We start from the raw sequence: 25127 nt of genomic DNA on the forward strand, positions 1-25127 counted from the left end.
CACACATCTGAGTCATTTCCACGTCTTCATCTTATCAAACATTTCATCGTTGTCACACGACTGCGAACGCTGCGTTGGGCGTCTCAGTTTTCATCAGAGGAACACTCAGCCCTGTGGGTGTGTGTCGTTCTCTGCACATACTTGTTCAGATGTGGTTTTATGTTTCTGTGTGAGTCCGTTTGAATTCATTCTGCCTTCTCTTCTGTGTGGTTGTGCCATTCATGTACAGTCAGTGTCCTTCATCTTGACTTTGTGAATGGTGTGTGATGTGAATGAGATGCAGAGCTGGTGATGAATTAAGTCGGAGGAAAAAGGTGTCATCATCTAAGAGCAGTCGGAGGTAACTCTGGTTTTCTCCGCTTCAGGTTCTTTATTACCTCCACCGTTATGTTTTCACTGGGGTCTGTCTGTCTGTATGTCTGTTAGCTAGAGAAGTCAAGAAGTTTAACAAGGCTACTACTAAATGAATAAGGGTGTAAGAAAATATTGGTTCTGCAATATATTGCAATATTTCATTTCTCAGTACTGTATCGATATTAAAAAGTACTGTATCGATATTTTAGGTATTTATTCAAATGCAGATATGGCAGATTTTCATGTTCATTTTCATTTTTTGTTTTTCTTTATTGTTTATACCTTATTTATTATTATTGAACCTGGTTTCATTAAATAATGGTTAAATAAAGCATCCTAGAAGCACTTTTCACTGTCTAAGAGGCAGATTTTAGTTCCTTTGGAAACTGAGAATTAGAAAAATGTTGTGATATAGCATTAGATCCTGTTCTGATCAAATAAAAATGTGTTTAGTATTTGTACATATAGGAAATAATCATTAAAAAAAAGAAACAAACAAAAAGTTGCCTTTTTAACAGTATCATGACATATCATGATATATTGTGTTGTGATTCTAGTATTGTGATTTATATCATATCGCCAGATTCTTGCCAATACACAGCCCTATAAATGAAACATGTCTAATTCCATCCCATAATAATGAAACCTACAGAAGTAAACATCCAGTCCATCCCACAAAGGGCTGGTTCTATTGGAGCTCTTCTGTATTTTTACCTCAGCCAAGGAGGTTATGGTTTCATCGGGGTTGGTATGTCTGTTAGCAAGAGAAGTAAAAAAGTTATGGACGGATTTTCATGAAATTTTCACGAAATGTTGATACTGCGACAAGAAACAAATTATTATTAAATTTTGGTGGTGATCAGGGACGGGCTGATCTGCCTTGGTGGAAGTCTGCATGCTTTTCTAGTTTGCAGTTTATTTTCATAAACAACCCTTCCAGAAAAACGCGATTATGAGATTGCGAAGGGCGCATATTCACTGTGGTGAAGCACTTCTGTTATTTGTGACACTTGTGACTCAGGAATGTTAAAGTCATGTTTGAGACTGGCTCTTTGATAAAGCACTTGAAGAGCGCAGACCTCTGCCAAGGCAGGTCAGCACCCCCCCCCCCCCCCCCCCCCCCCCCATCACCACCAAAATATAATTATTTGTTCCTTGTGCCAGTATCAACATTTCCTGAAAATTTCATCAAAATTCGTCCATAACTTTTTGAGTTATCTTGCTGACAGACAAACCCCTATGAAAGCATGAAAACCGGTAAAAATACAGAAGAACTCCAACAGAACCAACCCTTTGTTGGATGGACTGGATGTTTACTTCTGGAGGTTTGATTATTATGGGATGGAATTAGACATGTTTCATTTAGTAGTAGCCTCGTTAGAACAGGGGGTGGGACTACAATCTGTTTTTTAAAGTGCATGTTTTTCCAGTTCCCGCATACATTCGCAACTTCGCACATTTTGTGGAATTTTCCGCAATTTCACCGCATAAAATTACGTGAAACTCCTGCGTATTCCGTTGCATAATCAAAGATTTTTGCCTGCATTTTTGTGGAGGGACTGCATCTAAAGCGCCTCATACTTTAAACATACGTGTTCTGTGTCCTCTTTCAACAGTGTCCCTTCACTCACCTGTGATACTTGGCTTCTTTCATTCACTGTTTTGATGAACGCCGCCTGCGTCCATGTGCTTCTGAAGAGAGCGATAGGGAGAGAGCTGTGCATTAATGAAACATGATGAGCTCGCAGGACGTGAGAATATCTTTGAATCGCATGGAAGCACAAACGCGCCGTGTAAAATGAGCTGCAGAACATGAACTGAGGGGAGGTTGTTTCTGTTCATTGACATTCGGCTTCAGCCCACACACCGCCTCTTCACATGTTGACTCTGACTTTACATCTGCAGCCTCTGGGTGTGGCTGAAAACATCCAGCAGCAGCAGTGAAAGATGAGCAGCTCGTCTATCCGTGGAGACTGACTCACTGAGGCCTCTGTGCATTAACCTACACAACAGTAGTTCAATCTGAGGGAGAACAATCTGTCATTTTCTACATCACAAATAAAAAAACATCTACTGTCACATGGTGCAGATAGTTACAGAGAAGCTGATTAGCTTTCCTTATGTCGACAATATTCCTTAAATTGAAACCAGTGTTATTTTATGTGTTAATTTAGTTTTTGTAATTTATTTGACCTTTTGCATCAAGAAAACTCAGAAATCTTTACCATGGGCAGCCTCTGAGATTTCAGGTTTTTGCAAGAAAAAACATAAATGTCCAAAAGCGATTATTGCTCCACTAGGCATTTGTGTTCTTTACTCACTTATTCCCCTTTAACAACAGAAAAACAAAGAAATCCTCCTCAGAGAAAGTAACTGATCTTTAAATGAATACAAATGTAGTTTTATATAATGAAGATGAGTCCAATACAACAGACAAACATCACTGCTGGCAGTTAAATGTGTTTCTCCAGTTGTATTCAGGACATAGTTTTAGTAAACAGAGTATTTTCAGTCAGGCTTTATCAGTTAATGGAGCCAGAAAATATTTTATTAAAAAAAACAAAACACTGAACACTGAAAAAAATGTGAGTTTAATATGTTTAGTCTGTATTTAAAGGTTCTGTTACCCCCGTGTTAACATGTGCAGAAAGAAATACTGCTGCTGCTAATGATTATCTACATGTATGTCAATGAATCTGTCAATGAGAACACATAAAGAAGTGTTTTATCTTTGTCATTCTGTCCAAAACCAAAGATTTATACTCAGAGAAAAAAATATGAAAATTTTAAAAAACTGAAATCAGCCAATTTTGACTTTTCAGTCATCAAAATAATTGGTCAGTTTAACAATTACCAACACTAATGGTGTCAGTTTGAGAAAACAGATTTATTCCACCCAGAGGTAAATGTTTTCTAAGTGAAGGGTCATTACAGTGTTTCTGCCGGGAAGCTTTTGGTAAAATCCGTGTTGCCACACTGTACATTTGATACAGAAAAGTCAATACGAAGCCTACACATTAGGCTGTGCATATTAAAGTGTTGAATTTAAAATGTTAAGGTTTTACAACATGGGACAGTGGTTGATGGTAGGGGAGGGCTGGACATTGGCACTGGTCTGATGGCTTGATGCAGTTTTTACAGCTGACGGGCCAGTACAGGCCACAAGAACGCAAAATTAACTGGTCCGTTTGGGCCACCACCAATACGGAGAAACTATACTTTGGGATGAATTAGAGAGTACAAGTACTTACATTTGAGTACTTGCCGATACAAAGCACTGATACTAGTACTTAATAATCCCATTCCAGTTGTTAGTTCCTTTTGTAAATGTGCTTTATTGTCGTTGTCATTAGTCTGACTGGAACAAAGTGCTGCTGCTGACATTTAATGTGTTGGAATGAGCTTTGTCAATTAATCCACCAGAGGGTGCTGCTCTGAATTAACCATACTGGACAAATACCACAAAGAAGAGTAAAGTTTTATGAGATGAAGAAGGAAGTAAATATTAACAAACATGGCAACGACAGAAGAAGAAATACTAATATGGATACTAATGTTGATATTGATGATGGTAGTTGTCATAAATATGTCAGTAGTTTTTCTCTAACTCACACAGTCGCTCTTTGAACAGATCCTCTACCTCCATGGTTCCTGCTGGTACTGCTCCGAATTCTCCATCTGGGTACGCATCTGTGAGCACCCGGAAAATGGACAGAATTATCTACAGAATGTAGGCAGAGGATGGACAGAATGTTTTGTCCGTATCCATCTGTGTCTTTCACAGAACTTTGTCACTGTTACTTTTGTCACCCTTGTTTATTTAGTTAAATCTCCACAATGTTGACATTACCCGTCCACCACGTACCCGCTGCACTGAACTTTGAACGTCACGGTGCCATAAAGTGGTATCAGTGTGTTTGTATCGGAGCACTTTTACAAGTATGAGTAGAAATACACGAGCTCAGTATCGCACTGATACCCGATACTGGTGTCGGCATCGGTGCATCCCTACTCCAGATGTTGGCTCTGAGAGGCTGGACATAATGGAGGAGGAGTCTGAGGTGTGCAGGAGGGCGGAGCAAGCCTCTGGGCAGTGTGGTGGTGATGAACAGGTGCACACGAGGGTGGAGCAGAGCTTTGGAAATGAACAGTGTCATGGTGTTGTTAGTCTGTAACACAGTGACACAGATGATGGTGTGTGTTGTACATATTAGTAAATGGTTGTAATGAATACATTACATGTATAATGGTGGTTAGCTTGAAAACAACTTGAACTTTATCAATTATTTTACTTAATTTTGTGCCAAGCATTTTATTTGCTAATTTCAGTTGCAGTTGAGGCAAGTCATCTGTGAATCTCTCAGTCATTTCTTTGTAATTATGTACCCGGCATTGTCAATGTTGATCATCAGCTGTATAAAGTCAATATGATCTCCCAGTAGGGCTGCACTATATTGGAAAAAGCTGACATTGTGATTTTTTGTTAACCCTGCGATATATAGAGCGATATAAAAAAAATACTCAGGAGGATATAATAGCTGTGTAGTGCCGATGTAAATGGTCAAATAAACTAGTTGTGTTTCCTCTCGTGGCGACAATTGCAAGGCACTGTCCACACAGAACACGTGTTTCAGTATCGTCCTTTTTGTAGCCGAAATAATGCTTTTCTTTTTGGCACCAAGTCTTCATTTTTTGGCGATTTTCTCTTGTTCGTTACTCATTTTTCAATGTTGTTACCAGCAACTCACTCCATGTGCAGGGGGCGTGGTCTGCTTCTGCAAACTGATTAAGAACAGTTGTGATTGGTAGATTGCTGGGTACAGTGTGTGTCAGGTATCCAGGTTGAACTTAGATGTGAACACGTTGAGTTCATTTGCCGCCTACATCGCAAGAGGTTAAACTACTACTACTACTACTATTACTACTACTACCACTACTACTACTACTACTACTACTACTACTACTACTACTACTACTACTACTACTACTACTACCTGTGATGTGACTATTGCTCACACGTACATTGTGATGCCGATACTCAAATGATAAATTGTGCACCTCTATCTCCCATCTTTTTATTTAACACTTCCACATTTTGAAATTGTACAGAAAAGGTGCACAGACATAATACTCCACACAGGGTGGGTTAAGGCAGAGGAGGGGTCTCTACTAGAGTCACTATCAAAAGATGAGGCGGTACACGGTGCATACCAAGCAGGCACAGGCAACCTTAAATTATCCAATTCATGCACTATTATTTTAAGATAAAAGATGCATAAAAACAACCCATTCACCATGTCAGTTGATTTCTTTTTTTTATGATTAATGATGGCAAAATTCACATATAGCCCCCCCCCAGAATGAAACACCACCACACCAAGAGATCAATTCCACAGGAAACACTGCATTATGAGTTTTCCTTCACTGTGACTCTGATCTGTTAACAGTTTTCTTCTGAGTTGTTCTTCTAGCCACGGTTGGAATATTCAGATCGATTTAAAGCCTAAACTCACAGATGTTAATTGACCTGCAGTGATAGTGATCAGTTTGTCAGACTCTACTGTTTCACTCTTACAGCTGAAACATGAACGGGTGAGGCCTTTTCGTACAGATAATGCCGTGTTCAAGCTGTGATTAATGTAAGGCTGAGTCCATCCCATCCACTCGACGTTCAGCCAGCTGAAGCTAAATGAGCCGATGTCTGTTGTGCATTAAGTGGCTTTGACAGCAGCCGTTCAGGACCGAAGGCTGGGTCGTGATCTGCATTTAAACTGTCCTCTTCACTCACACAGTTAACTTTAAGCCCTGGCACAACTCCAGGAGAAGGACAGGAGCTTTAGTGTTGCATTAAATGCATTTTGTGCTGCTGTGTTAGCCTATTAAATCTAAGTTAAAGACACATTCCTTTGAGTCATATCGGTGCTCATCATCTCAGCATGATAGTGAAGTCTCCTGGGCCATATCTTGGTATCTTTACAAATATAAATCTATCATTTAATCATATTTTACCTTGTCACAGATACCTGAAGCTACACAGCTCTATCAATGCGGCATCTGTTTCTGTCTTTGTTTTCCTTTTAATGCAGGGCTGTTTTCCACACCCATTAAAACATGTCAGGACACATAGAAACACTGTCAGTTCTCAGTAAAGTAGGGCTAAGGTCACAGAACATACTGGGAAACTACCTCCTCTATTCATTTATTCATTCACTGCCCTGTGGACAGAAATCTGCACAGATGCTGGATTGCAGACAGGCGGTAGTAGTAGTAGTAAATATAACTTATATTTATCACAATATCTATTTGCACCATTATCTACAGGGTTTTCTGTGATATAAACATTAGAGTATAAATGTTTGTACAGTGTTCTTATTTCTTCAATGACATGATATGTTCTTTCCTGGGAAAAGCAAATCCGATGATATGTTAATGTTACCACTGGTTGTATCAGTTATTTATAATCCCCTTGTGGTTTTCTTGTTACTAATGTAGTATAATAATACTGTGGTCACGTGACAGCTCTACCTGTCCTGCACACGTTACTGTACAGACATGTGACAGATTAAAGTAAAACCTGATGTTCGTTTTTCCTGTTTCAGAAAAACAATGCAGGACTGAGTAATAGTTAATGGACCAGATCAAATGTTCAGTAGTGTCTGTGTTTAAATTCAATAACTGATCTGTTGAATACATGTATGAATAGGTCTGAGTAAGTACTGTCACATGACACATGGTGCAATTAACAGAAATAACATTTGAGGTAAAAATATTTTCATTTGTGCTGTGTGACACGGGGACTGAAAGTGAACATCATTTTATTGACTTTATTCAAATGTCCAAAACATGCTGTTCTCATCATAAATGGATCCTAAATGAAACATAGGGCTTTAATGCATTTACATATGAGTCTGAGCAAATAATATTAAGTTAATAGTGCATTTACCTTATATGAGTCTAGAACAAATATTAAAGTTAATAGTGCTTTCACATGAGTCTAGAACAGGGCTCACCAACACGGTGCCTGCGGGCACCAGGTCGCCCGCAGAGACCACGCGAGTCGCCTGCAGGCCTGTTCTAAAAATAGAACTAGTTCAGGGTTCTCCAACACGTTGCTCGCGATCTACCGGTGGTTTGCCAATGGTCACTAATATAAGAACACAAAGTTGATTCGTCATTTGGTAGAACAGGTCTAAATTTCCACCCAATCAAAATTACAAGTGTCCCCGACCCGAGACGAAACTGTCAACTAGCTGTCAATCAAACTTTAGCGCTGGTTTGCTGCCTGTCATTGGAGAGGGGCGGGGCCCAGGATGAGCCAGATGCCAGGCAGGTAGTGGGTTTAGCCCTGCAACGATGTCGGCCAAATATAGTCAGGGAGTTATTTTCACCAACAATGAGGCACGGACTTCTGTTTGACAAATGTGAAAGACAAGTGTGTGTGTGTGTGTGTGTGTGTGTGTGATCTGTGGCGTGTTCTGGAAGTCAGTAAAAGATGCAACGTGGAGTGGAATTTCACCAAAGTTCACAGCAACTGTTCTGGAGATTCTCCAGTGGGAATCAGCCTCCGTGAAGAGAAGGTAAAAGAGCTGAAAACTAAAGTCCAAAAACAACAGTCCATGTTCACTAAACTGACCAAGACCAGCGCTTCAGCAGAGGCATCAGTAAAGTGGTTCACATCCTGGACCAGTGCAAACATATGTACACTATCTGCGCATGTGCTCAGACAGCTGGAGTCGGACCTGAACAGGTGCCTCTGCGTTTGACTCCAGTGTGATGACTGTAGAAGTGACGGGGATGGTGGATTTATGTGCACAAAGTTCTGGTTTTAATTAATATGTTTTGACAGCATGTGTGAATTTAGAAAAGGTCAAATCCTTCAGAAAAACAGCAGCACATGCTGGTGAAGTTTTATTGTGTGAGTGACAACGTTCCTTTTCACAATTTCAAAGTATTAAAAATGCACATACAGGTGTGTATTATTTGCTTTTAGTAATTCTATAAAAATATGCAGGATTGTTCCATTTCATAATTTTTGACATAGTATTAAAATATTTAGGAATACAGTATGCAAATGCTTGTATTTGTTTTTTTCTACTTTTGATTTTCTTAATTAAAGTAAAATAATAGTTTCATATTAATACTTTTGAAGTATTGTAAATGTTAAAACCAAGATATATAAATGAATAAAATAAATGAAGAGCACAATGTTACAAAAGTATGATACAAAATATGTGTATGTATGAAAAATAGCTATGTAAATAAATGTTGCTAAATTAGAGTAGCCCTCCGGTAACTTCATTAGGTAAAAGTAGCCCACAGAAGAGAAAAGGTTGGTGACCCCTGATCTAGAACAAATGTTATTCTTAAAGTTAATAGTTCATTTACATATGAGTCTGAACAAATATTATTAAAGTTAATAGTGCATTTACATATATGAGTCTGAACAAATATTATTATTAAAGTTAAAAGTGCATTTACATATATAAGTCTGAACAAATATTATTAAAGTTAATAGTGCATTTACATATGAGTCTGAACAAATATTATTATTAAAGTTAAAAGTGCATTTACATATATAAGTCTGAACAAATATTATTAAAGTTAAAAGTGCATTTACATATGAGTCTGAACAAATATTATTAAATATTATAGTGCATTTACATATATGACTCCGAACAAATATTATTAAAGTTAATAGTGCATTTACATATTTGAGACTGAAGAAATATTATTATTAAAGTTACACTTTGGCTGCTTAGGGTTAACCCTAACCCTAACTTGGCCTGTCCTCAGTAACATTTTCAGGCCTTAACAAGTTGAATTCCCTTTGAAAGGCAGGAACAGCTGCCATGGGTAAAGAAATGAAATTGACATGGTGGTCAAAGTGTTAATGCTGTAACCCTAATTTTGTGGAAAACAAGTTGGATCCCAGTGGCCCCTCCTATGACCTTTGATTGGATTTAAATCCCACCGCCACTTCACGCAAACCAGTTTTAACTTGGATTGCACAAGTGTCCCCTGCTCACTCGTGCAGGAAAACCTGGGTCTGTAAATTTGGACAAATATCCACCAATCCCCTACCTACCAATGTCCAGAAAAGAAAATTCAAAAATATTATCAAATGCAGAACTGGGGGTGATTTTTCAAAATGTATATATATATATATATATATTTTTGATACACCCTGTAGAATACAGTTCAGTCCTGTTTCTGCATCAGCTCAGGGAAAATTATGCTTAGTTGTTTCTTTAACCAGTTTCCTGTTCAGTTTATTTCTGTTCAGCCTTGTTGCGTACATACACTTGAAGACATAATGAAGAATGTCACCACCTATTTATCCTATCTGCATCCACATGGACTTCTGTGTTGGGTTTATCACATGTTAATTTGGTATTAGGTGGTTTGTGAATGTTGGTGTGGGTTTATAATATTCTGTTGTGTTGTTTTTGACAGAGGTTTAGTGTCTGAGGCTGTTCTACATGTCACTGTAACAAAAAGGTCAAATCATCTACAGACGTCGGCACTATTTACGTGTCATGGAAATAGGATCAGATGGTTTCCAGTGGTTACTCAGTGGAAACTTGGCTGAGTTTTCATTGTATTCATACAGTGACTCGTCGAGTTTGACCACAGGCTTTAAATCTGGGTTTTCACTAAGACTCACAGCTTCCACGTAGTGTTATATCACTGTTTCTCAAAATCAATACGTGAATGTATTTTTACATTGACAGTGGCGGTAGATCTACATCTAGTTTGACTGATTTGTGAATGTGACACACGTCCATATCCAGGCTCTGAACTGCATGTGTTGAATACATCGAGGTGTTACAGTTTCAGAGGCTTTCGGCCGACTCCTCTGAGCTCAAGGCCAGCGAAGCCTTCAGCAGATACTGATCTGAGCTGCTGCAGCCACCGTCAGTTTCCTCCCGCTGCTCTACTTTCACACAAAGACGCTCTTTCAGTTGTTATCATGTCCTTACTGTTGTCTTTAGCGCCTCCACAATATGAGAAATACTGTGCATTCCAGCTGCACATTTCAACCAGCAGATAGACGGGGGAAATGAACTAAATGTTCTCTGGATGGTAGACTGGATTGGACAGACTGTAAGATCCTCTGATGGACTTTGAACTGTTGAACTCATCAGCAGTTTACATGGAATAAAAACCTTCTGTTACTCAGCAGAGACTGGTCTGATCAGAAGGAGCTCTGAAGTCAGAGAACCTTTGAAAGTCAGCTCATTAGGAAAACCTGAAAGTTGTACAATCATCAAAAATATCGCATAGTTATAAGTCTGTTTTTACTGCTCATGTTTGTCCCACGTGAATGAAACATTCTGAGATGGAATAAGGTTCCTGGAGGGAAACAAACGTGACGAGAGAAAAGCTAAACTTCTTTGTAGTTGATATAATTTTACTGTTATAAAATATTTAAAGACTGTTGAGTGCCTTCAGTGTTGAAAAACATCAAACTAGTTGTTCAAACAAATGTTTCTAAAGAAACGGCAAAGATGGCATGTACTGAACCATCGACCAAATGAAAAACATCCAGTTTGGGAAAGCTGAGCAGTGTTATGCTCCCATTAGACCAGACCAGGAGGTGGGAATCAGACGGTACCATTTACCAGTAGGAAAGCCATGTCATTAGTCATTAGATGTTTTACATGTGACACAAACTGTATCAGACCACCTTTAGTTTCCATGGAAACGGGTCAGTTGAGTCTCAGAGTCTCAGTCAAGATGGAGATATATCATCCATGAAAAGAGATGTAGAATTATTTGTCATAAGTGTCTAGACTAATATGTAGTGATGTCATGTCATAGTTGTCAAAATGTGTAGTTATGAACTGAAATTATTCTCAGGTACAGGTTAGTGTGACTGTGGATGTAAGTGACCACTAGAGGGAGTAGTGAGTCACTCCTATGGTGAAGAAAACTAATGCCACAGGACCTTTGACCATAGCATCAGAAAGTGACCAGATGGGATGAGAACCACGAAGAAACAACTTTTATAGTGGGTGAAAGTGACTTGGTGATAAAAATTAGAAGCACTGTTGTTGTTTTCTCCTCTGGACTCAGCTGTAAATGTATGAATGGAGTTGGATGGAAATGTCAGCAATGTTGCAAACATTTAAAGGGGAGGGATTGGTCTTGTGGATCGGTTGATTTTACAGATCCCCGATCCAGCTAAAATGATGATGTCGAGGCCGTTATCCGATCCTAATATCAGATCAATGCAACCTTAGTCACATATCAGTGAGTATTAGGGATGCAAATTACTAATTCATTAATCATTAGTAGGTTGGCTTTGTCGATCGATTAGCGATTAATTGATAAGCGGTGATTTTCCTGTGAACCTGAATTTCTCTTTCAGTAGGGTCTATATACTTTATGAAAAAAGCATGTCATATTCTTTAATGATTGATTTGTTGAATCATTGGATACAGAACAGACAATGACATTTATGTAATATAACAAAATAAATTCTGCAGGGAAATAAAATAAAATAAATGGACCCCCCGAACTGGCAAGTACTGTAATTTAATCAAGCAAATTCTTATAGACAATTAATTGATAGTCAGTTAATTGTTTACATCCCTGGTGAGTATTATTAACATTTTCTTCCACTTGTAAAATGCTGTGACCCATGGCAGTGAACACCAAGATACAGCATCAGGAAACACCTCCTACAGCGTCCATCAGCTGAGATAGTGGTTTATTAATCTAGTCCTTTCTTACTGTTTGTTGTGTACTCTACACACTTAAACATCTGGCCTTATGAGTTCACTGTTTTGACAATAACGATCAGATGAAACTCAGAGTTGTAATATTTTGCTAAAGTCCCAACTCTTTGAGGGTGTGATACGGAAAATATTGCTACTCCAAAACAATTCATCCACTGTGGCAAAAGATAGCAGCGTTTTCTTTGTTCCCTGGAACGATAACAGCTCAGCAGAGTCAAATAAAAACACTGTCATTTGAACGTCTCCCTCTGCTTTTGCTCTTTTGTCGCAATCCAGGATCTGCAGATAATATTAAAGTGTGTCGCTGCTGTATAAACATTCCAGACAGAGTAAACAGCACCATTATGCGTCGTCCAGTGAAGCTGCTTATTTCCCCTCATGTGAGACAGTAATCAACACACTCTGCATCTGTTTGACATGTTCCAATCTGTGTTTACTGAGGCTTTTACCAACTGGAGCTGCATTATAAACAACATTCCCACATGTCTGACACTTAAATGTTTTTAACTGGAGACAGAAGCTGTTTGTTCTTCACAGCCAACCTTCATTTTACACCCAGGAAAGATTAGCCTCAAGTGCACTCGCTTGTAAAAGTTTCAGGTTTTATTGATTGATTATCTCTCTCACCCTTTGGGCTAAATCAGCCGTTTCAAGTGTCAGATTTATGTTTCATATCAGCTCTTCCTTTTTCATCACATGACAGACTTATTAAAATCACCAGCTGAGTTAATTGGTCTTATATTGATCTAAAATGCATCTGAAAATGACCTTTAATTTAAGTGTAAGCCATCTTGAGATGTGAGAAGTACAGTTATTATTTTAGGGTGTGTGCAGTAACCTCTTTACTCTGAACATATATAATACATCTATAGGACAAAACAAAGTCTGCATGAGGGATTAAAACTACTTTATTCAAAGTTTTAATGCAGAAACATGAACTTTATTCATTTAAAATCCAAAAGCCCTAAAGTTTTGAAGACCTTATCTGTCCTTATTTTCTAACTATTTGGATTAAACATATTTTTCTGTACATAGGTTAGATCAGATTTTACTTTTTTGTCATTGGATGCGTTTCCACCCGAGTGTTTTTATTTATGCAGAAGAAAACCTGAGGGTTAAAGCAGAAAATACTGATTTAAAAAAATGTAAAAATCCCCTCAAAAAAGTTGGAAAAGTTGGTGCACTGGTTTAAAATAAATGTGAAGAAACCATACAAAAGGTTCATCTCAGCTGAGTTTGATCTAAACATGGATGTTGTGTCAGTCAGCTCAGCAATCATCAACTCAGGTCGTATGTTACTGAACAAAATGCTTCTTTGAACAGGCAAACGCATAACCATGACAATGAAGAACTGGCTCTTCACATTTACATTATGCTGTTGTGTATCTGTACAAGCTGTACTGCATTTGTCCAGCAGTCACTGCCAAAGCGTTCTCGCCATAGCAACATGATTTGTAAGGATATTGTATTAAAAATGACTAATGTCTGCTAAAATATTGGTCCTATCAACTTAAAGTTTTCACTAGTCTGTTCATGGACCAAAAATACAGAAGTATGATGAACTGCAGCAGTCAGCTGTGTACGGATTTAGTGCGATGTCTGAGACACACACACACACACAGGCTTTTATAATGTAGATAAATGTATTGCCAAATCTTATAAATAGCCTATGATTCAACTGAAATAGACAAAGCATAGAAAACACATAGGACATAATTACATAGTAAAGATCATTAGCCTTTTATTGATTTTCTGTCGTCTCACAAATACACACAAGGTTAAACTTGTATATAAAGTTACCCACCTCAGTAGACATTGCTCCAAGGATTGCCTTCTCATCTCCGGCTTCATTAAAAACAAATGCCCATGGTTGGAGGTGGTGGGTTAGGTGTGGGTTTGACCACAGTGAATATGTACTGTAGGGGGAGCTCCATAGATCAGAACCAAAAGGGTAAAATGTTGCATAGCTGTTCTTTAAGGCTTCATTTTAGAGTCATGGTTCTTGACTCTTAGTTTGTCTGAATCAAACTGTTTCAGTTCCATTAGGTTCAACCACTAGAGGTACAGTAGATGTGTACGATGCTGTGTTCCCTGACAGAAGTGTGTTGGAGTATTTTTGTTCCCTCATCCACCTCCATCAGTATCAAAACGTGTCTACACACAAACACTGAGTAGAAGGGAGTTCTTTGCACGACATGAGGGCGACGACAGAAGCACAAATATGCATTAAGTCACAGAACTCAGCAACACCCAGCAGGAGCAGCAGAACACAGAGGACAGACAGGCAGAGGGACGGACAGGTGGACAGCTGACACACACACACAAACACACACAGACGGACGGACAGACGGACGGCATGTTGTGTGTATATTAGTGGAGCATAACTGTGTCCGAAGCAGCAGATCTGCTGGGACTTTGCTCCTGTTTCCTGGGACCCGCTGTGTGCACACATATACTCAAGTACACGCACACGCACCCACCACGTGCACGTACACACACACCCATGTACACACATACACAAGCACACACATATAACATAGAGGAGTTCTGGGCGGTCCTGTATACCTCCTGCTTCAGCACCATCTGCCTCGCTGATATATGAGCTTAACCACCCCCCCTTCACACTGGGCCCATCTATGCACCATCAGAATGCCTTTACATTTCACACCCTTTTTCTGTAATTTTAACATACGACTGAGTGCAGGTCACAGATATAAATCATTACTACACATTAACTGAGCGGTCGTCTCTCTGTGGTTGGGTAAAACCGTTGGAGAGTCGACGGCGTGTTGTAACATTCAGGTGTTTGCGTCATCAGGGACAGAAAATAGCTGAGTATAGGATGTAATGTAGTGTACCCGAGTGAATGTATGCGCCGTGGGCATGGAATGAATTACAAAACATCATATTTGGAGCACTGTTTTCAGTCAGTACTTTATTTTACCTACTGTAACAACAGAAGCATGTTCCTCTGTAGAGTTCTGGGTGTCACTAGTCGCTTTTCCATTGGATTTATGCGCAAAACTTTACCGATATTTACTAAATGTTGAAAAAAACAGGAGTGCGTAATGTTGGTTTTTCCATTAAATCACAAATGCAATGATTTGTTAATTTTTTTTTTTGCCTCCACCGTTATGTTTTCATCGGGGTTTGTCTGTTTGTCTGTTAGCAAGATCACTCAAAAGTTATGGAAGGATTTTGATGAAATTTTAAGGAAATGTTGATAGGGTTAGGGTAATGATCGAGGCGGGGGGGGGGGGGCGCTGATCTACCTTGGCGGAGGTCTACGCTCTCCGAGTGCTTTTGTAGTTCAATTTTTTTTTTTTCCATTCTCTGTTTATTTGGAGAAGCAGGTCATACAAAACTTCCTTTTCAGGTATATTTCAGTCGCCACACATCAAACTGAATGAAGATGCTAATCCAAGTTTTTTAGTAGAATATCGAACAAATAAAAAAAAAAGTGGGTGGTAGGAGAGGGCTCGCTCCGCTTTTTCATCATGTTACAACACAATAAGGTGTGTATGTTTACATTAACCTAAACACAAATGTATATCATATAAATGTTATCACATGACCTATGTATTCAATTCACATCCATTGCAGATTTCACAGTTTGTCCATTTTGACTAAATAGTGAAAAAAGATTCCCTTTGACCCTTAAAACAAAACGTCAGCTTCTCCAGAATGTAACTGTTCTGTACGATATTGATCCATTCTTCAGTTGTGGGTGCTTCAGGCTCTAATTATTTTATAGTGTTAGTCTTTTTATTTGCTGCCAAAAGTATTAACGGTTTTGTATCTTTCAGAGTCCAGTTCTCACATTAAATGTCTCCTAAGTACAGGGTGACGATTTGTTTATTTATTATCGCAAAATGACATGAGAAGTTATTCCATAAACATGACGACGAACATAAATATTGTGTTAATTTACAAATAAATAAATATATTATTATTATTATTATTATTATTAGTAGTAGTAGTAGTAGTATTATATATTACCCCTCTATCCTGTACTAAATGAAAAAATTATTCGGTTCCCTCATGTGGTATGCACCATGTTTCTTTTAGAACTCTTGTTCTTCACTTGTTTTGCCGTATAGTTAATGTTTTATGTGACCTCACAGGCCTCAGTCTATTAATAGGAACCTCAGTGTCATAAATTAAAGTTCCACCTATCATTTCTCAAATCAGCTCATTTTTTAGTTTAAGAACTCTATTTTATGGAACTGTTTACAGAATTTCAGTGTCACTTATAGAAAAAAAGATAGAACTGATTATGTAAAGTTAGACTTCTGACATATATGTAAATGCACCATTAACTTTAATAATATTTTTTCTTGCTTGTATAAGTGATATTTTAAGTCCGTGACCTGGCAACAGATATGCAGATTAATCTCAAAGATCAGCATAAAGAATCGTGTTAAAATCGAGATTGTGATTTTATTTTTAAAAAATCGTGATATGATATTGTTGCCACACTGCCCACCCCTACTTGAATCTGAACGTCTGTTAAATGGACTTGAACACCTCCATACAAACAAACCTTCTATATGTTTTACCTATAACTAGAGAACATGAATGCTTTAATGAACCTGGTAATAATTCTAACCTGTCATGATAAATCTCATTCTTTCTCACAGTTGTGTACTTTTTAACCTCATCTCGACAGCAGTTTTTTATCATGGCCTGTAGATAATATACTTGGTCTGGGATTGTTTCCTTGACGTGTCCTTTCAGTCACGGAGTGGAACCATAATTTGAGACTCAGCTGGAGGTTTTTGTAGAAGTGTCAGTCCTGACCTCCTGCTGACTGACAGATGTTTCCACAGTGGCCTACAAACTGTTGAATCTTCACTTTCACAGTTTTGGTCAGAAAGTTTGCTGTGCTTTGATTGATTGATTGATTTATTCTGTGTGAAGGTGAGTCAATGACATGCTGAAGTACAGGAAGAAATCTGTCCTGCACTAAACTCTATACAGACCAGGTCCAGTCTTAACCCATCAGTAGAAGTTGAACTGATCCAGTTCCTGTTGCATTATTGATCTGCAGACGGTTCACAAATTCAATTGAACTGTCAAGATAACGGCACAGTGCTGGTACCAAAATGCTCCCAGGAAAATACCCTCCATTATTGGATAGTAATGCATATTTCTACATCCGGCATTCAAATTCTCTGGATCACGTTCAGTCCTAAAGTGTAACTGACACCACTTTGATGACTGATGGAGACAAACCTGGATAAACGATGTGTATCTTTGATGCTGCCCACATCATGTGGTGAAGGAACATACTCGCTTGTTTGATTTCTGGCAACACTTCAAATATTTTCTTCAGATTAACTTTACAGGTGATGGAATCTCCCCTCTCTCCTGCCAGGGTTTCTCTATCGTTATCGGATCACTTTGCAGCGGCTTTTTTCTTCATTTCCTCTACTACTGTGTCTCTGTCACACACAGTAAACCACTAAGACCAGGGATCAGCTGGTCTGAGGAGGATCATGGAATTTCATGAATTGATGTTGATGAAACTTGACACAAATGGTTGTTTCCCTGTCTTTGTGAGGACACTTATGGACAACATAAATTCCTGATCCAACCTTTATTACCTAACTTGCTGACCTCATCATTTTAAATGTTCTACCCAGGTGATCGACTGTAATTCCAATTGTAATACCACTGATGGCCACTAGATGTTACTCCACATAGCTCTGGCTCCCATTGACCAATAGAGGAGTTTCAGAGTGTCAGAACCAAATCTGCAGATGGCCTTTGGTTCAACCAGAAGTATTATGCTAGATCTGGATCAAACTGTGCCACCTACAGCATCAAATGGGTCTGGATCAGTTCTGAAGATCACAAGACCTTCAGAGGTAGAATCAGTCCAGTTCCATCCAGACTATGTCCAGTTTCCTTGTAATTTCCTGTTGTTTGTGTAGGTTTAGTGTGTGTCTGTGATGATTTGTGCTTTTGTATTTGCATCATTTTATATTATTCCAGTGTTTGTTCAGATGTTCCTAACTAGGGGTGGGAGTCGAGAACCAGTTCTTTTTGAGAACTGGTTCCCAATAGCTCTATTCCTTGGAATTGTTTGCCTGCCTGCTTAAGGGTTCTGCTTTTCAATTCCACCTTCATTGGGCATGCAACAAACGTCCTGTCCCCTCAAATCAAATTTTCTGAAGGTAGAGAAAAGAAAAATAAAGTGCAAAACAGCGGGAGACAGAGGAGTTAGTAGAGCGTCTGAAGTTTCACTTTCACTTTGTATGGCTATACGGTGTACCAAATGGTGTACCAAACAAGCAAAATCAATAATGGAATCAGAGTTGTTAAATTCCCATCCCAACTCCTAACTGTACATCAGTCTGTGTTGCTGCAGTCTTTCATGCATTCCATAGACCAGTTTTTCTCAATGGGGGCAATACCGCATGTGCACAGGTGGGGGGGGGGGGGGGTGTGCATTTCGCTCTGTAACTGCGCGCATCGGTTTCTGTCCTACTTACAATACTATAGGGGTATGGGCCAGTGCAGTCTGTGCCCCCACCCCCACAGAAGTGAAAGTGAAACTTTATGTTCCTTTATCTTTTCCCTACCTCTCGGCCAAACTTTCTGTTGAGGGGGCAGGATGTTTGTCCTGGCCTATTATTATATTATATGTATGTATAATAGGTCTAATGCGACAGTGATGATTTTTTTTTTTTGGTATGAAATGTTTGGTGTGGCAGCAAAGATTTTGCCATGGTGCTGCGCGATGGTAAAACCTTACCAGCAGAAACGCTGCTAAGATCCAGGGACATTGGAACTGTTTTTACACTCTAATGTAACTCTAAAGCTTCTGTGGAAATCAGAGTCGGTACATGTCACAGTTCAGAAGACTGACAGGAATTCTTCAATAGCAAAACATTTGGTTGCACAACCTTATCCTGTCCAGAAGTTCTACAGATGTGTATCCCATTCTCCGATCCACTAATATTCATTGTCATCTAGAAGCATGGGATGTTTATACAATTAATTTTGTTGAGTTCATGTGATTCTCACCTGGCGGTTGTCAATCCACTTGAATCTGAAGGAGTTTGTGTAAAATCATGACACTGGTCAAGTTGAGAACTTTCATCTGTTTTTCAGATCTTCTGTCACATTTTGACTTTGTGTTTACTGTTCAGTTTATATTGTACTTTAGTGACACTTTTTACAGTTCACACACATCTATTTGTTTTCATGAATATGAATTTACCCCTAGACCTGGACCCATGTGACCCTTAAATCCATTTAAAGACTAGCCTAAGTTCCTCCACAGATCAGAAAGTACTAGAAGTCCTCCTAAGACATGTCCTAAAACACACACATTCTTCTACTGTAACACAACCTGCAGCCGCTACAAAGACCACGTCCTGACAGTTTTACTGGCAGCTCTGTTCCCCAGATGATTATATTGGCTCGTATATTTTACCCCACACTGACATGGATGTTTAAGAGCAGGTTCCTTCATGTAGATGAGCTTTTATATGAGACCCTAAACCCTCTGCTCTCGCTCTCACCGTCTTTAGTCCATGTTATCTGTCATTGTCTTTAGACCACTGCAGGAAAAATAGGAAACATAACACAATGAATCAGCTAATGTTGATCTAATGCAGGTAAAACTGACTCTGTTTACATCACCATAAAACTCAGATAACTGTTAGTAATCAAATAATTATAATTATCAGATCTGATGTTTACATGCACTAAAGAAAACCCTGGTTTAGAGGCTCCAGTGCATCAACAGATTTAGTTTGGTGTACGTTCATACATAGTGACAGTAGAATCAAACTTCCTGTTGTCTTCCACTCATGTTTGGCCATGTAACCTCCATTTTCTATGATTTTAATTGTGTTTACGCTTGTGCAGATGTAACAGAACTAAAGAAATCACATTAACCTGTATACATGCATTAAGACATCAGAGTATTGGGGAAAATCCAGGTGTGTTAATCTGATTTATTATAGTCAGATTACCTCTGTAAACTGAAAACAGATCAGATTATGCTCGTTACATGATACCTTGAATAATCTGGTAATTCCAGAAATCAGATAATGATCAGAGTATAAGGCTCTGTTCAGACTACAGGTGAATGAGGCCTAAATCTGATTTTTGTCCATATGTGACCTGTATCTGATCTGTTAAAGACAGTTTGAACAGCAAGACCCAGACCACTTTCATATATGGTCCTAAATCTGACCCTGACCACTTTCATATGTGGTCCTAAATCTGACCCGGACCACTTTCATATGTGGTCCTAAGTCTGACCCAGACCACTTTCATATGTGGTCCTAAATCTGATACGTATCTGATATTTTCCAATTCAGCTTCAGTCTGAACAGCCAGGTCGAATTTTTCTGACCTTTACTTCATTGAAATGCGACAAACGTCACAATTCTGCGTTCCAGTGTGTGTCTGCGTGGTTAGGTATTAGGCCTAAGTCAGGACTTCTTTTGTGCATGTGGGTCACTTCAGGGTCACATTCAGTTCAGACTCAAAACTGATAGAAGTCACATTTGATGTGGAATATGAACCAACACACAAAAAAACGGATTTCACCCAAAAAATCTGAATTGTGCATGAAGACGTGCTGTGACGGGGCCTTAGTGTACATGTAAACAGGCTCACTAACAAGATGAAAAACAAAGTTAGAAAAAACTGTATGCATGTGGACAGGTCATGTGATTAAATGTCTTTATCCAGACTGTTAATGTCAGTTTTATGTTAAACAGCTCGTTTGTGCTTCAGTCAAATAGAAGACTTAGTGCAGTCTCTTCATGCCCAGGTCGAAACAAGTCCCATTATCTTTCATCATGTCCCATTAAATTCATGTGCATTATGTCTTTATTGACATAATACTTGCTGGTGTTTGCGTTGAACACATCCACATTTTAATGGCTCAGTGCTGACATGAGTGCTGTGTTGTGCAACTTTGGATGAAGAGGTGATGGCAGCCTCCAACTCAGAGAAAGTGGAGTCTGTGACAGACCTCTGACATCTCAACCACATACCTCATCTCTATATTAGAGCTGCTCACCTTTTCACAGAGGGATACACGATAGTTTTTTTTTTTTTTTTTTTTTTACAACCGATACCGATAACTTCAGCTTCTTGTAACTGATACCAATACCAAACACTAATAGTTCCCATTCTTCCAGTTGTTTTCTTCTTCTTTCCAGTCAGTGTTAAACTCTGTTAATAGTTCAGTAAAGGCTTCTACAGAACCTAAAGCCTATGTCTGCTTCAAATGGACAATAGACCTAGGGTTTTCAGTTTATGCTATTTGTGGACACAGACAGAATTTGGTGATGATCAACCACTGTTTTTGAACATTAAGCTATGTTCAGTTTTTTTGATGTTCAGCGTTTTCAATTGTCCCTCTTCTTCTGCTGCTGTCAGAGCAAAACAGACAAAACCACTGCTGGATCTTCCTCTGGGTCTGGGTCTGGATCTTCCTCTGGGTCTGGATCTTCTTCGGGGTCTGGATCTTTTTCTGGGTCTGGATCTTCTTCTTGGTCTGGATCTTCCTCTTGGTCTGGATCTTCCTCTGGGTCTGGATCTTGTTCTGGGTCTGGATGTTGTTCTGGGTCTGGATCTTTTTCTGGGTCTGGATTTTCTTCTTGGTCTGGATCTTCGTCTTGGTCTGGATCTTCCTCTGGGTCTGGATCTTCTTCTGGGTCTGGATCTTCTTCTGGGTCTGGATCTTCCTCTTGGTCTAACAGGTGGACCAAATTAAGGAACTGAAAACCCTTTGACTGACAAAAAATGGACTGATCCACTTCTCTGCTTCTTCTTCTTGGTTTTTATGATGGTTGCCAAGGCAACAACATGCACTGTGTACTGGTGAAATGCACCAAATCTTAACAATTTAGATTTATTATTATGGGCTCTGTTTTTCTGTGAAAACTTAAATTATCTGAATGACGTCATTTTTTTCAATATCGGACCGATAATTATTATAGTTATTGTGCATCCCTAGTTTCATATTAGTCTGGAATTTCACTAAACTAAATGGTCGTTCTGTATTGTAACAAGCAGTCACTAATTACAGCCTTTGCCGTAGACTAATAATCAGCTGTCCTCAGTGAAATGAGGCTCATTGTTCTTTGTTGATCTGTGGAGAAGAGCTTTGGTGTCGACAAGTTGGTTCTGATCCCGTAGCTCGAAGACAATATCGACACTAAGTATTTTGGCAGCGCAGCGGTTTGAGGCGTGACGGGTGTGTTCGGACCTGTTCAGATATGAGAGCTGTCGTTTTGACGAGATGAAAGACGATTCACACGTGTTTCCTTGATCTGTTCGTGGTCGTTCCTGATTCCTCATGTTTCTGTTGGGATCCACTTGTGTTTTCTATGGAAATGTCTTGTCTCTGGGATTGAGGTCACCTTCTTCCTTATTTTTTGTCCTTAATTCCCTCCAGGCAGGGCTGATTGTTCCTCATTAGAATACCACAACCAAAAAGAAACTATTTGGTAGCAGTTTGACATTTGAACACAAGGAAAATGACATCACATCACAGCATCCATCTGGATTTTTATTTACTCAACGCATGTTTATGTCCTACAATAAAGCAGTGTCCATGGGTTTCTTGAAAGGTGCTTACAATTAAATGTATCATTATTTTTATTATTCTTATTCTTATTATTGTTTCTCGGTATTTTATAGTCTGTTATTGATTCATTTACATAAAACAGGTTTGACAGATTTAACTGGAGGACTGGTCCAACGTCCAGAATCACTCCTTTGGAGAAGTTTGAAGGAAGCATCTGTGGATCCCCAGTGCTGTTAAACGACCCACAATCCTCTGTTTGTCTCATGGAAAGGAGCCGACCACAAATAAATCCTCAAAGAACAACAATAAATATCTGACCACTGCTTCAGTGTAAAAATCTAATTATGAGGTGATGTTACTAGACAAGATAGGTTTATTTACATTATGTAGTGAATTGTATTTATTGTTTCCTGGAGGGCAAACATATTGGTCAGTTCAGCCAAAGCACAGCTCAGATATCGGCCAAAGCTGGGCTCAAGCCCCTAATTTGCATATCCAGAAAACGGCTTCTTGACGGATATCGACTAACTTTGTATGATCACCTTATAGGAAGTCGGATATGACCTTTCATTTGGTACCAATTTTGTTGTCCTTGGATGACCTAGAAAGGAAAAACACGCAAGGTCATGATTTTCAAGGTACTCAATTTTCAGAAAGTGCACTGCCTATGGCAGTTTAATTTTTTTGGTTTATTTAACAGTGTACATTAATACATTAGTTCAACATGATGATAAATGAATAAATAGAACATCCAGAGGAAAATAAAATCATAGAAAGACAAACGGTGAGAAAAGAAATGAGAGAATAGATTAGATTTTAATGCAGATGGTCATGTAATGGATGAAGAGAAGTCGTCTGAATTTAATAACAGTAAAAACTGAGAAATAAGAATTAATGAGGAGTTAAATCACAAACACAAGTCAAAGGTTTTAATGGATTTATAAAGATCCACCTTTGGATAAATGGACATGAAGTTAGTTTCACATAAACACTTCTTTATTATTGTCCTTAGTTTTCTATTAGATCTACTGTCATGTGAGTCCATGTGTTACTGATCTGGATGTTTTCTGATCTTAGACTGATCTGTTCATAAGGGAGTCGATCAGAACCAAGGAGTTTGATCTGGTCTGGTTTGGTCTGGTCTGGTCCGGTTTGGTCTGGTCTGGTCTGGTCTGGTCCGGTTTGGTCTGGTCCGGTCTGGTCTGGTCTGTGAATGAAAGGATGACCAGGGAAGGATGTTGGAGATGGAGAAACATCCTCGATCTCTGTACCTGTGAGTATTTTCACTGCTTTACATTCATCGTTCTTTTCTCTGTTCTTTTTTTATATATGTGATGCAGTGATTTGTACATGTTTTACACAGTACTTTGCATCCAAACATCTCCATGTATTACATCAATATTTATTTTAATCTTTTTTTTGGGGGCCACAGTTCAACATCCTCTACTTGTTGACATCCATTTTATCTGTTATTAGATGTACATCTAATTAATGTGTTTACTTTTGTTGCAGACTGCACACAAACACAGGATAGATTCACACCCGTTCTACTGAATTAATCACCTACGTTTGTTTTTCACACAGTCAATGTGATTGTGATTAAATTAACCATGCAGCACTAATATCAACCAAACCAGGGTTCAGTTACTGCTGTTCAGCAAATGCACTGACTCTTTAAATTATGGAACATTTACACCACGATGTGAAGAAACTGGATGACTCAAAGATGAATGTGTTAGTGATTAGGATCAGAGAGCAGCAGAGTTCAGTCAGTGAGAGAGAGATTAGCAAGATTTTATCAGTGTTTTAGTGGTGAATTCTTGTAAATAATTGTACATAATAGTGACGGTGCTGTTTTGAAGTGTTCTACTAGTGAATTTTGACGTGTATTTGTTGAGTTTTGCTGGGGTTTTTTTGTTTGTTTTGCCTTTTTACAGTTTTTAATCTGTATTTTTGTGGTTTGTATAGTTCGTTGATAGTTGGGTGGGGGAGGGGTGTTGTGAGTGACATTGGTGTGGGTGCGTTGGCGACTGCAGTTGTACATCACCATAGTATAAATCACTTGGCACATACCCCCCACTCATGGATTGAGGTCTGTGAGGGGGGTCCGGCACATTGCCCCCCACCCCCGGTTGTGAATTTGTTTTTAGGGGGCAGCAGGTTGTCAGTGATAAGGTTAGGGGGGGCTCACTTTCACTTTCTCACAGCTTTATTTACAGAGCTATAACCCACCACGTCCTCCACACACAGGTCTGTTGTGTTTCTTGTAGAATTTTCTGACACTTTTATTGTAAAAACAACATAAATAAACCTGTTACAAAGGCAGTCCTTATAGGGTTCATCTGAGAACAACAGGATGCAGATGTTAACAGCGTAATCGTTGTGAATCAGTGTTTGATCTGTTCTTTCAGTTCAAAGTTGGACAAAAGTGTAGAGTTTCGTCACAGGAGGAAATGGAGTTTTAAACG

At 38.9% G+C, this 25127-nt stretch overlaps 1 long non-coding RNA gene across 1 annotated transcript; it reads right to left on the reverse strand.

The window, feature by feature from the left end:
• Positions 1 to 1614: 1614 nt before the first annotated feature.
• On the reverse strand, positions 1615 to 20488 carry LOC115427064 (uncharacterized). Its single transcript, XR_003936426.1, has 3 exons — positions 20476 to 20488; positions 18490 to 18497; positions 1615 to 1756 (listed from the first exon to the last, which is right to left on the reverse strand). It is a non-coding gene; the product is annotated as an uncharacterized LOC115427064 (long non-coding RNA).
• Positions 20489 to 25127: the final 4639 nt, after the last annotated feature.

The sequence above is a fragment of the Sphaeramia orbicularis genome, chromosome 10 (genome assembly GCF_902148855.1).
Source record: "Sphaeramia orbicularis chromosome 10, fSphaOr1.1, whole genome shotgun sequence".
Classification (NCBI taxonomy): domain Eukaryota; kingdom Metazoa; phylum Chordata; class Actinopteri; order Kurtiformes; family Apogonidae; genus Sphaeramia; species Sphaeramia orbicularis.